The sequence below is a fragment of the Rhinopithecus roxellana genome, chromosome 22 (assembly GCF_007565055.1).
Source record: "Rhinopithecus roxellana isolate Shanxi Qingling chromosome 22, ASM756505v1, whole genome shotgun sequence".
Lineage (NCBI taxonomy): Eukaryota > Metazoa > Chordata > Mammalia > Primates > Cercopithecidae > Rhinopithecus > Rhinopithecus roxellana.
Window position 1 is genome coordinate 13692336 of NC_044570.1, and position 9259 is coordinate 13701594.

General features: G+C 35.7%; 1 non-coding gene across 1 annotated transcript; it reads left to right on the forward strand.

Moving 5' to 3' along the window:
* Positions 1 to 692: 692 nt before the first annotated feature.
* On the forward strand, positions 693 to 856 carry LOC115895686. The gene has a single exon (XR_004055831.1). It is a non-coding gene; the product is annotated as a U1 spliceosomal RNA (small nuclear RNA).
* The last annotated feature ends 8403 nt before the right edge of the window (positions 857 to 9259 follow it).

Genomic DNA, 9259 nt, shown 5'->3' on the forward strand with positions numbered 1-9259 from the left:
TATATTTAGACAAAACAGTTTAAATTTGTAATATGCCAAGAGGTCAGATATTTGAGTCAGGTTGCTAGCTACCTCCTCAACTGGCTAAATCTGTGATATTTTGCAAAGTATTTCTCCTGACTGTAATTGATTTTTTATTTGTGAAATGGATTTCCTAATATTACCCGCTTAGGAAACTAACTCAAATATTAGTTATATTAACTCAAAAACTTGTTCTGAATGGCACATATGAGGCAGTAAAATATAAGCTACTACTAGATATTAGAAATTATTTTTATCTGCTTATTTTTAAAGCTCATAGTGCACATAATAAAATTCCAGAAGACCTAGAATGGCTGTTAAATACAATAGAACACTCAAAGAGTCAGTAGCAAAAATGAGCATATCAGTGCATAAAATGTATGGTAGCTTTATTTAGTAGTTGTTTCGTTGGTTGCCATAGTGTTTTCTCACAATTTTGTAGAAGCCTGTGTCAGAATTAAGAAATTTGTTATAAAAGTAATCACGGATGACTGAAATTAACATTTTAAGCTGATGCTGAATTTTTTAAAAAATTCTATCACATTTATAGTTGTAGTTTAATTTATTAAACTATACATTGTAACAAATTTAAAATGTTTTGTCTAAATTTACTATCCACTAGAATTATACTCTTCTTTCTAAGGAAAATCGAAGTCATAAAAAGAAAACGGATACTTCCCTGCCAGAGGAGATGTCATGATCACGATGGTGGCTTTCCCAGGACAAGGCAGATCTATTGAACTCTGGATGTGCTGACCCCTGCGGTTTACCCAAATGGGGGAAACGCAGCTGCATAATTTGTGGAAGTGAAGGACTGTATTTGCATTTTCCTGTGGAAAAATAAAAGAAAAGAAAGAAATTTGACTCCTTTAGTGAAGTTTGATCTTTACTTATATGGTATTCCATTATTATTTTCTTACATATTTTGTAACATATTAGCTGTGACTGCAAATTTAAAAAAATTATCTATGACAGCTTTGGCAAGAGGATTAGAGGAAGAATACTTCAAGTAGGATCGTGTTTTATTTTGCCCTTCTTATATTTTCTTTGGAATTAAGTACTGCCTTGTCCTAGTTCATAAAAATGTTTGATATTTCAATAAGAGCATCAAGTGACTTATTTACTCTTTCTCAAAATACACAGGCAGTAAAAATTAAAAGTTTTATGGGCGTTAATACATAGTTTACTAAAAAAAAAATACTGACCAAAAATACAAATAATAACCATTTATGAGCACTTCTAAGTTAAAACAAATATTTTTTAAAAAATCCTGGGAAGATTAGCCACAACATGTGTAATGGAATTTTCTTTTGTTCTCTCTTCTTTTCTTCTCTTTTCTTTCTTTCCTTTTATTCCCTCTCTTTCTTTCTTTCCCCTCTTTCTTTCCTTCCTTCCTTTCTTTCTCTCTCTCTCTCTCTTTCTTTCTTTCTTTCTCTCTCTCTCTCTCTCTTTCTTTCTTTCTTTCTTTCTTTCTTTCTTTCTTTCTTTCTTTCTTTCTTTCTTTCTTTCTTTCTTTCTTTCTTTTCTTTCTTTCTTTCTTTTCTTTCTTTCTCTGTCTCTCTCTGTCTCTCTGCCTCTCTCCTTCTTTCTTCTCTCTCTCTCTCTTCATTTCCTCCTTCCTTTCTTTCTTTCTCTTTCTTTTTTTCCCCCTTGGGTTTTACTCTTGTTGCCAGGGCTGGAGTGTGGTGCTTTCAAACGTGGACCACTACTACTCTCATTGCCCCATATTCAGGCAATTATCCTGTCTCAGCCTCCTAAGTAGCTGGCATTACACGCATGTGCTATCACACCTGGCTAATTATATATTTTTGGTAGAGACAGGTTTCACCTTATTATCCAGGGTGGTCTGGATCTCCTGACATTGCGATCCACCTGCCTCAGCCTCTCAAAGTGCTGGGATTACAGGTGGTGAGCCATGGCACCCTGCCAGGTTAATCACTTGAAAGCTTTTCTCGTGCTGTAACAGTTAGCATGACTTCTCACCAAGTTCACTAAGCCAAGGGATGGAATTACCTAAATTATAACAGTTGCCCAGAGTAAAAGCTGTATTGCTCAGAAATCTTATTTTTTTATAATCAGAAAAATATAAAACAGGGGAAAAATATTTTTAAAAAGCCGATTTTTATTCTATGAGTTCTTCATCTTTAATGTTTGATAGTTCTATTTATTTTTGAGTTAAAGAACATTGAAATATTTTTAATAGAAATTCTAAAATACTAAAAGTAATCTGCACAATTTTCATATGTCACAATGTGTGACATGGTAGATTGTAATTTTTGAGCTGGGTGCACTTTTGTGGTAGAATTTAAGTGATGCTTCTGAAACTTGGCCACATCGAATTCCAGTGAAGTACATATTATCAGAATGCACAGTACTTCGAAGTACCATTGAACCAAGATTTCTGACTGCTTTGGTAACCAGTCACAATTTTCCTTGAAAGCAGTAGGTCCCCTGGTTTATTTCTATATTATCTTAAAACTTTTGTTGTTAGATGTATGGTTTGCTGAAGATATAAGTGCATTCTGATTTTTAATAATTCATATAATTTTTTTCATTCGATGCAGTATCTCCATGCCCATTGTGGGAAACAATGGGATATGAAATGTGGTGCATAGCATGAGGGACAGCAATTCGTTTGTTCAAACTGGTTACAATATACTATGTATTTATCTTTTTAGAGTATAATAAGCATTAGCATCGACCACTATGAATGCAAAAATGCAATCTACGTTAGTCAAGACCTACAAAGACACTATCAGGGCTACTGGTATTGGTACCTTGTAATCCAACTATGTTCTGGGCTTTCCTATTTGGCCCTATTATTTGCAGTCTATGTTTCCCTTCTGGCCTAGACTTCGATTTTGGAATTTCTGTTTCTTAGAGTGTACAAGAGAAATAAGTGTAGATTAATCTTATCTCTGCATTACTGCTGCACCTCTACAAGGTTGTCACTTCAGGTGAACACATCATAATGTCATGTTTCGAATCACTTCCCAATCATCTTTGAGAGGATTCTTCAAATGGGAATCAATATGTCTTCCTTTCATGTATTCTTAAACTTTTACTACAATGTGGATGCTGGGATGTGACTCAGTCCATTGAAAGCCCATGTGTCACATACTGACATCTGTTTGAAAGTCCAGTTTTCTGTTGTTCACATGACCAGGGCATTGATTACTATTTACTACTCATAAATTCAAACAACTGCCTTTATAAAATAATGGTGTAATGTTTTTCATCCATAAGTAGAAAAAGAGCATGAATTTCAATCAATGAGCTAATTTGCTCCTTCCATCTTCAATTGTTTTTTTCATTTCACAGGTCTCTCTCAAAGCCTGCCAAAAGGACATTGTTCATCCACCTTGAAACTGCCATTCATCAACCAAGCAGGCTGTTATTGTCATTAGGGAGCTCTTCAAAGAGCACTGCCCATGTGATAGTGTGATCCAGTAATTCCTGAGATGGTTCCAAACTCAATGCTAGAAAATACCAGGCGACCTGCTCTCGAACAGGATGAGCATTTTCTTGCAATTCCCTGGTAACATTTTCCACTATACACCATTTTGTAAATATTATTTCGGAAGTTTTCTGAGCACTTATCTTTAGGCTGTTTCCCTAACTTGCCCAACACATTATAGGTGTTGCAAGTTTTACAATTATTTTACGGGCTTCAGTCAAAGAAGCAGTCTCAACGCCAAGGCAAGACAGATTAATAATTATCTTTCCAATGGGGTATATTGTTTCGTGGCATCCAGGAGTGCCCTGGACCACAATTTCCAATGAATGCTGAAGAGGGGCATGCGTGGGTTTTCTGCCACGGCCTCATTCTGCCAACGAACATGTTGCAGTACTTCTAAAATCAGAATTTCAATCACGAAGGCCCGTGGCATAGAGAGAAAGAGCTTTTCAACATTCAGAAATGGACAGCTTTTGTGAAACTTCTTATTTGAATACACTACCATATATTGCTTTTTAAATGGATACATTATAATTTTACATATTTACAAATTAGAAGTATTATTTTGATACTTGCACCCATTGAGCCATGACCACATTTTTAAATGGCATATTGGTATTTGGTATATTAATCATTTCAGTCATATATGACATATTTGTTTAAACAACTTTCAAAATCTAAACTTCTAGTTATTTTGAAATTTATAATACATTATTTATACCTGTAATCTCCCTTCTACACAATCAAACTTTAGAACCTATTCCTTCTAACCGTATGTTTTACCCATTAACCAAGGGACATATTGGTTTGCTCAGCGTCTTTCACAGCCTATAACAATATGTCATTCTTTTCTCTGCCTCTGTAGGATCAACTTTGTTATTTCTCACATATAAGTAAAATCTTGCAATCCTTGTCCTTTATATTTCCTGGCAATTTCATTTAATATAATGTCCCTTAATGAAGCCTTTCTTTTCTGAATTGCGTTTGGTTAAGGTATTGAGGTTTTTATACAAATATAAGCAAATAAGTTGAAACAAATACCAAAAGCTACTGGATACAATGATAAATATATATATTTTTTATACTCCTAATTTTCAAAGTACTCAATTTACTATTTAATTTTTACTATGATTGCTTATCTCACACACGGGCTATGATAACTGAGTTCACAGAAAAGTTATCAGAATAGAGAGGTAAAATAATAACATACACTAGAGGTTATGTAATATAGTAAAGTTTGATCAAGTAAGCAGGACTAAAGGTGAATGAGTCCTCTGCCACGAGTAACTCTGGGGGAATAAGTTACTTAGACTTTGTAGGATTCCATATCTTCTTTTGAGAATAACGCATTTTCCATATTATGTAAGGTTATTTACATGATGAAATCAGAATTATTAACACTCAATAAATATACCTGTTAACTCTAGTTGTGGAAGGAAGGGGAGTATAGTCAGACTCTCCGAAAGTCAAAACATGACTGTAGACATAGAGCAAAATACAGTTGGTTTCCAAGGATCTAAGAGGTTTCTGTATGATTTTCCTTGTGTCTTAAGTTTGCGAGGAAGAAATAAACAACACCCAGTTTCTGCCCTGGAGAAGCTCATTGAATAGAAAAAGGAGCAAGGCAGATATGCGTGCCACAGTACGCTGCTGAGACAACATAAAGCACAAGCAACCAACTGCAAAGGTACGATACCTACTTTGAAATTTTATATTCTGTCTGTTTCATTTGCTTCCTGCTGTTGCTATTAACCATATCTATGTGTGTTAAATTCAACACCCTAGGTGTAACACGGGCTATAGTACCAGAACTTCCATTCCAATTGTTCTTCCAATAGTGGCTGTTAACCAACCATTGGTGAACATTCCATATGAAGATTCTACTAAAATTAAAGCTACCCTGACTGCGATGTTTATGTGATATAATTTACGGGGTCTAGGAAACAGAATCACAGAAAGTGTGATTTGTAATTTCTATAAATGATAAGTGCTGAGACACCAGTAGCTGAAAGACAAACTATTTCTGCCTGCTGAAAGGAAAAAAAAAAAATGAAGAAATTGCAGGAAAACCATTTACTACTTTTAAGCTATTCTGATTTTTAAATTTAGTTTCTATCAATGTCTATAGAAAAAAGTAAAATAATAGTAATAATAATAATAATAATAATGATAATAATAATAAAGAGCTTGAGTAGAAAGAACACCAAAATATAGGAATTTCATATTCACCTATTTGGAGGTAAATCTTAAATAGTGGATCTACCAGTATAAGCCAACATTTTTACCGCTTTATTTACAAATGAATACTTTTCATAGGCAGTGTGATGATAATACTTAACTAATATTTTTACAAGTTCATACAGCTTAATTTGAAGAACAATTTGTTTCTTTAGCAGAAAAAGCTCTCATTTGAGAAAAATAAATAGAGAATTTTTTTAAAAGCATGGCTATGAAACACAGATAATATAAATATGTCAGTCATAGTATCTCAGATTTTAGCCCTATTATGAAAATGTACTCCCCAAATAATTCTTTTAAAGTACAAAAATTTCACAGAGAAAAACAGTAGCTGCTCAACAGTAGAATCCTAAAACAAAGTAAAGGTAATTAACAATCAGAATTTACTACACGGTTTTGCTTCTCATCTTTGAAAAACCATTGTCTAGAGTTTTTCCTATGCATTCAATTGCAAGAATACTATTTCCGGTGGAAATGTATATATATATATATATATGAAATATATTTATGTACATTATATTTTATACAATTGTATAGTATATAATATGATATACTATATATTCTTATGTGATATACAATATAATAATTTATTATATAATATATAACATACCAAGTAATGAAATTGCTGAGTTCAGGGTATTTCTTGTTCTAAATATCTGATGAATTACTACACACTTTTCCACAATGTCTGTACTGATGTACACTGCAAGCAACAAGTAAAAATATTCCTGTGACTCCATTAACTCACTGCCGTCTGTTGTTTCCTGGGTTTTTAGTAATCTCCATTTCACTGGCCTCCGATGATATCTCATTGTGGTTTTGGTTTGCATTTCTCTAATAATTAGTGATGTTGACCTTTTTGAGATGAACAGTCGCTAAAATAAAAGACCCGTAACTCTTTTCTTACCCCAATGTGGCCTCTTTATATCTGCTAATCAGCATCCGTTTCACATGTGTTTTAACACTATCCTGCCAAAGAAAATGTATTATGTGCTCAACTTATTAGACAGAGAAAATGACACGATGTTAGAGAAGCAGAAAGTTAGAGAAAAATGAGATCTTTTATAAAATTTCTGCAATTTTTCTTTTGAGACAGACTTTCACTCTTGCCATGCAAGCTGCAGTGCAATGGTGCAATCTCGACTGACTGCAACCCCTACCTCTTGGGTTCAAGCAATTCTACTGTCTCAGTCTCCCAAATAGCTGAGATTACAGGTGCCCAGCACCATGCCTCACTGACTTTTTTATTATTGTCGCATCACATCTAGAGCTAAGCATATCAGAAAAATGAAAATCTGACCACAATGACATACAAATTTATGTTGAATGCAATGGCCTGTAATCATGAAGAAATGATAGATGTTAGTGAATGTATGGAAAATTTGGGAACCTCATCCAATTGCTAACGGGAAGATGAAAGAGGGAGTTTATTTAGAAAACAGTCTAGTAGTTTCACAAATAATTGTATGTACATTCAGCATATTGCCCAAATATTAAGTTGTATTTACACCAATTTGTATAAGAATGTTTGTAGTTGCATTATTCACAATATAAATGTTTCCATCAACTCCTGATGTGCAGGTGGACCTAGACAAATGCTACCCTTGTAATGCATTTGCCGAATACATTCACTTTCTATGTCTCTGATATAATTGATGCAAATCCACATATTCTATAATGAAAACACCAAGATAAAGAGTTTGGACAAAATCCTGAAACTTTTTTACCTCAGTATGCTTGACTTAAAAATAAGACAGCATAGCAAGCCCATTGCAGAAATCTCAAGCTTAGGAAACCCCAGTGTTTTAAAGAGAGTGTGTACGTTAAAATGACTAAAGTGATAGTTTGTGAGTTATCTCTCAAGATGTCTCAATGCCATGTCCTTTTCTGGGAGGGTCCTGAGGTCAGTTCTTTATTCTCACCTTGGATGTAGCACCAGGTGTTCTGTAGCAACAGCCCCTCCTTGGCAGGTCCAGAAAAGGAGTCTTCATCCTCATAGTGGATGCGACTCCAGGTGTCCCAAAGCCACTGCCACTCTTTGGCGGGTCCTGAGATGAAGTAGGCTTCGTCTTCCTCATAAATGTGGCCACAGGTGTCACGAGGTACCCTGAAAACATGGCCTCTCCTGAGTGTGTCCTGAGGAGAAGTAAGCTCTGTCTGAGGCACTGTGAAGAGACCCTCCTCCTCAGACAGCTGGTTTGTGAAATCAGTGCATGGGCTCCGTGCACCTGCTGGTGGTAGCCATGGAAAATCTCTGAAATTCAGGGTGTATTAATCCAGACGATACTTGCAGGAAGTGGAAGTGAAATAGAGGCAACCTTCCCATGCCTTCAATGGAGACAAAAAGAAGCAAAGACGTGGTCAATAGACAAAACTCAGTTGATTTTTTCTATATCAGCAATACTGCACAGAAATAATAGGAATTTGAAATATTAAAACACCATTTACAATACTACCCACAAAATTGAATTCATTAAGTATAAGGGTAAAAAGATATGCAAACTTCTCTCAGAACACAATGAGTCACCTCTGAGAGAAATCAAAAGAAATATGAGTAGATGCGCAGACAGGCTAGGCACAGTGGAAGTTGCCTGTAATCACAGCAGTTTGGAAGGCTTTGGCAGGCAGGTCACTTGAGCCCATGAGTTGGAGACCAGCCTGGGGAACATGGTGAAACCTCATCTCTACCAAAAATACAGAAACAATAAGCTGGGGTTGGTGGTGCATCCCTGTGGTCCCAGTTACTTGGGGCGTTGAAATGGAAGAATCTCAGTGAGCTGAGATCGTGCCTTGGCACTCAACGTGAGTGAAAAAGCAAGATCTTTCTCAATAAATAAATACAGGAAGAGACCTTTCTTGTTCTTGAGAAGTACATTTATTATTATTTCAGGCATATTCCAAGCAAATTCATGGCAAATAAATCAACAAACTCTTCCTAAACCTAGAATAGATGAAATAAACCTGAAGAATAATAAAGCTAAAGGACTTCCACACATGGATATGAATACCTGAACTAAAGCTAGCTCAATAAACAAGCATGTGGCATTGATAATTTAATAGACAATTGCATAAGTGGAACAGAATAGCCCCATAACAGACCCAAGCCAACTGATTATTCCTCATTTTTTGTGGATTTATCTGCCTAGGATCTTTGATGCTGATGGCCTTTGGATTGGGTTGTGTGTGTGTGTGTGTGTGTCCTTTCTGTTGATGTTAGTGTGACTGCTTTCTGTTTGTTAGTTTTTCATCTAACAGTCAGGCATTGCTTCTGTAGGTCTGCTGGAGTTTGCTGGAGATCTCCTTCAGATGCTGTTCGCCTGGGTATCACCATCTGAGATGGTGAAACAGCAATAATTGGAAGATTTTTCCCACAGTGGTAGCTGACTTTTTCCAGCCAGGCTCTCCTGTGTGAAGTTTCTGTTGACCCCTGCTGGCAGGTGACTCTTAGTCATAAGGGACAGGGGTCAGGCGCACACTTGAAAAGAGAGTGTGTCCCTGAGCAGAGCTTGAGCACTGTTCTAGCAGATACTCTGCCCTCTTCAG